The following is a 5,000-nucleotide window of genomic DNA, read 5'->3' on the forward strand; positions in this document are numbered from 1 at the left end:
AGGGTGCTGAGATGGCTGACATTTTGCTCCGCTCACGACGGTCACCGCGCGACGCAAGAACAGGCCAAAAACAGGCCAAAACGGCCCAAAAACGGGCCAAAACTGGCCATTTTTGGCTGCGCGAGCGAGCAGCGAGCGGCGGACAGCGAGCGAAGCGAGAGGCATCACCGTCCCTGCTATACGAAAGCCCCATCCAGCCCTGTGCCACCCGGGGGGTTCCAGGGTGCTGAGATGGCTGACATTTTGCTCCGCTCAAGATGGTCACCGCGCAACGCAAAAACAGGCCAAAAACTGGCCAAAACGGGCCAAAACTGGCCATTTTTGGCTGCGCGAGCGAGCGGCGAGCGGCGAACAGCGAGCGAAGCGAGAGGCAGCACCGTCCCTGCTATACGAAAGCCCCATCCAGCCCTGTGCCACCCGGGGGGTTCCAGGGTGCTGAGATGGCTGACATTTTGCTCCGCTCACGACGGTCACCGCGCGACGCAAGAACAGGCCAAAAACTGGCCAAAACGGCCCAAAAACGGGCCAAAACTGGCCATTTTTGGCTGCGCGAGCGAGCGGCGAGCGGCGGACAGCGAGCGAAGCGAGAGGCAGCACCGTCCCTGCTATACGAAAGCCCCATCCAGCCCTGTGCCACCCGGGGGGTTCCAGGGTGCTGAGATGGCTGACATTTTGCTCCGCTCACGACGGTCACCGCGCGACGCAAGAACAGCCCAAAAACAGGCCAAAACGGCCCAAAAACGGGACAAAACTGGCCATTTTTGGCTGCGCGAGCGAGCGGCGAGCGGCGGACAGCGAGCGAAGCGAGAGGCAGCACCGTCCCTGCTATACGAAAGCCCCATCCAGCCCTGTGCCACCCGGGGGGTTCCAGGGTGCTGAGATGGCTGACATTTTGCTCCGCTCACGACGGTCACCGCGCGACGCAAGAACAGCCCAAAAACAGGCCAAAACGGCCCAAAAACGGGCCAAAACTGGCCATTTTTGGCTGCGCGAGCGAGCAGCGAGCGGCGGACAGCGAGCGAAGCGAGAGGCATCACCGTCCCTGCTATACGAAAGCCCCATCCAGCCCTGTGCCACCCGGGGGGTTCCAGGGTGCTGAGATGGCTGACATTTTGCTCCGCTCAAGATGGTCACCGCGCAACGCAAAAACAGGCCAAAAACTGGCCAAAACGGGCCAAAACTGGCCATTTTTGGCTGCGCGAGCGAGCGGCGAGCGGCGAACAGCGAGCGAAGCGAGAGGCAGCACCGTCCCTGCTATACGAAAGCCCCATCCAGCCCTGTGCCACCCGGGGGGTTCCAGGGTGCTGAGATGGCTGACATTTTGCTCCGCTCACGACGGTCACCGCGCGACGCAAGAACAGGCCAAAAACTGGCCAAAACGGCCCAAAAACGGGCCAAAACTGGCCATTTTTGGCTGCGCGAGCGAGCGGCGAGCGGCGGACAGCGAGCGAAGCGAGAGGCAGCACCGTCCCTGCTATACGAAAGCCCCATCCAGCCCTGTGCCACCCGGGGGGTTCCAGGGTGCTGAGATGGCTGACATTTTGCTCCGCTCACGACGGTCACCGCGCGACGCAAGAACAGGCCAAAAACTGGCCAAAACGGCCCAAAAACGGGACAAAACTGGCCATTTTTGGCTGCGCGAGGGAGCGGCGAGCGGCGGACAGCGAGCGAAGCGAGAGGCAGCACCGTCCCTGCTATACGAAAGCCCCATCCAGCCCTGTGCCACCCGGGGGGTTCCAGGGTGCTGAGATGGCTGACATTTTGCTCCGCTCAAGACGGTCACCGCGCAACGCAAAAACAGGCCAAAAACTGGCCAAAACGGCCCAAAAACGGGCCAAAACTGGCCATTTTTGGCTGGGCAAGCGAGCGGCGAGCGGCGGACAGCGAGCGAAGCGAGAGGCAGCACCTTCCCTGCTATACGAAAGCCCCATCCAGCCCTGTGCCACCCGGGGGGTTCCAGGGTGCTGAGATGGCTGACATTTTGCTCCGCTCAAGACGGTCACCGCGCAACGCAAAAACAGGCCAAAAACTGGCCAAAACGGCCCAAAAACGGGCCAAAACTGGCCATTTTTGGCTAGGCAAGCGAGCGGCGAGCGGCGGACAGCGAGCGAAGCGAGAGGCAGCACCTTCCCTGCTATACGAAAGCCCCATCCAGCCCTGTGCCACCCTGTCACGACCTTAGCTGGTTTTGCCTAAGGCGTGCGGCACCCTCGCGCGTCCGTCCGCAAAGGTCAGCCTCCCCGAAGCCTCCCATTGTCCCTTAGGACCAACAAAAGAGAGGACGGGTTAAAAAAGAATGCCTCAATCGGGATCCACAAGCAAACATGTCCGAAAAACACTTCATAGACAATGCAAGTTACAAACAGACTTTACAAGCTCTGAATAGTTGCACAACAAAGGGTAAAATGGTCCATTACAGACCGAAAAGCTCTCGAACGTGTCCACATGACACAACCTTTATTTACAAGCCTAAAGAGGCCACCAACCCAACTAAAATGGGACTTATAAGCCTTCGGCCGCCCCTCTACCTGCTATACAAGGCATGAACATGCCAAAAGACAACGGACAAACATAAGCATTACATCCAACATCTTGTTTAGAAGTTTGTCCGTTACATTCTCCCCCACTTATCCCTTCGACGTCCTCGTCGAAGCCTTTGTGAACACTGCAACTCTTCGCCTTTGCTGAGTCTTCAATCTTCTGCTCCAGCTGCAATGCGCCTCCTGGCTCCCAGCTGCTCTCCGCTGCTGTTTCTGAGTAGTCGAACCTTTGATCCGCCATGTTGCTTCAACTCACCAATGACTCTGACTCTGGTGGGGGGGTTGGCTGAGTTGTGTTGATCCTCGTTGATTCTTGCGGATCCACCAAATGAAGGAAAAGACCATTCTTACTGCGCCAGTTTCTCAAAATTTCCACACGCTGCTTGAACTGGGTGGATGCTTGTTGGAGCTTTAACGAGCATCGCCTCGCAAACTTCTGAAGTTTTGGGTCCTTCCTCCACAAAATCTGCTCATTGACTCTTCTTTCAGTTAGTTGTCACATCCAAGTAGGTTCGCATCACTTCCGCTTTCGATTGGCATTTCGTTGGGAAATGAAGCGGACAATCTACTCTCAGTAGCACTGATCACCGTTGGTGAGGATTTGACAACTATTGTCTTCCATTATCTTCGAAGGGTCTTTGAACTTGTGCAGAGCTCCTCTGCTGGATAGATAAGAGAACTGGGGTACTCGGTTTCGCCCATTCTCTTAAGGATTGAGAAGGCAAAGGTTACTTGACTTCGCCCGCCTCCTCGAGGTTGTACTTCACGCATCGAGCTGGTTACTAGCCTTCGCCTGCTCTTTGCTCACACTTCTGAAGCACTTGAAGTGTTTGCACTCCTTGCGTTGAGTTAGCTACTGTGATTCACCTTCTCAATGCCATTGAACTTCTGGAATGCAGGAAGTTTTCACCCCAACGTGGAGTAATTCTCTGATAGATGAGGTCGCCTCTGGGATTGTACCGTCTTCTCCATCAACCCTGCCGCCTACTCCACTGAGTAGCAAAGGTACAGCACCACGTACTGCTTGCTTCGTTCCTTGGTCGTGCACTCTTGCATGACCCGAAGTCCTTCACTTACGGCTATCTTGATGAGAAACTTGTTGACACCGGTCTTACGAAGTTTCTTGGCCTCTGCCCTTCAGCCTTGTCTCGGTACTTGGAGATTGCCTCTGCATGCTCCACCTCCTCGGCTCCTTTCACGACCAAGCGCTCTCCCTCCGTGAGAGCAAGGGATCAATGACTTGCACGGAAGTCCCGCCTCTGCGGTACCATGGCGCTGCCATGCCCATGGCCCTACTATCCGTCGCCTCGCCTCTGTATCCCTTTTCTTCACAATCAGTAGAGATGTCTCCGTGGCACTCCTCTGAGTCCACCTCCATTCTAACTGATGCTTGATTTTGGGTAGCTAAGTCCCTCTGGACTCGTCGTCGCTTCCTCGCCCCTTTCGACCCCCTGCTTCAATACCTCTGTGTTCTCCAAGCAGTCTGTTTGGTCGATGGAAAGACAGACTGCAACTCCCATGCATGGCCTCTGCCATCACGTTGTAGAGTTTGCACCGGTTCTGTTCTCCTTAGCTTCCTTGGTAGCAACGTTCGCTTACTCGACCTTGTCCTCTGACTTGTCGGGCTCCCTTTAGCGAATATGAGCTCTGGAGCAGTCCAACTCTCCAACTGCTTCGATCATACCTCTGTATGATCAAGTCCCTCCCATGGAACTCACTGGTACTTGCATTCGAACTTTTCCCTTGGTGGAACACAGCCCCCTTATGCTGATGACCAAGGCTTTCATCCGATGCAAAATTCGATGCACGCCCGGAAGACCCGCCTCTGCGGTACCATGGCCTTCACTCCTTGAATCCATAGCCCTTCTTGCCGTCGTGTTGTTCATCGAAGTGGAGCTTCCAGTAACTCCCGATCATACCTCCATATGATCTCATCCCTCACGGGACAGATTGTGTGTATCGCATTACCACGAACTGTTCCACCACGATCCGCTGCACCATGTCGCCTCCTGGTGACATCTCCATTGCATTCTGATCCTTGTGGAGTAAACTCGAATTGTGAACCCTTCATGTGTGGCCTCTGCCAATACATCGCAGGGTCCCTTCCACCTTCGATTTTGTTCGCTCCTCTGGCAATCGATCTTCATCCACCCACTCCTGGGTCACACCTAGATGAAGCACCGCTCTAGGACAGTCCGTCGCCTAGTAGCTCTCGAAGTCCACCGACTTCACTGATCTGTGCACCATTGCCTGGATCCTGGGCCTCTGCCCCTACCAGCACAATCTCCGCTGCGCACTGCTTCCTTCATAGCAACTCAAATGGCAACACTGTGGCATATTCTTCAAGAGTACCCGCCTCTGCGTCCTCTTGCCCCATGCTAAGGCCTTCTGAACCCAACTTCGCCTCCGCAAGTTGAGTCGCCTTAGTTCCTCCATCAAATGCTCTTCCGAGTTAAGGTG

This window comes from Musa acuminata, unplaced genomic scaffold (genome assembly GCF_036884655.1).
Source record: "Musa acuminata AAA Group cultivar baxijiao unplaced genomic scaffold, Cavendish_Baxijiao_AAA HiC_scaffold_404, whole genome shotgun sequence".
In the NCBI taxonomy this organism is placed as follows: Eukaryota; Viridiplantae; Streptophyta; class Magnoliopsida; order Zingiberales; family Musaceae; genus Musa; species Musa acuminata.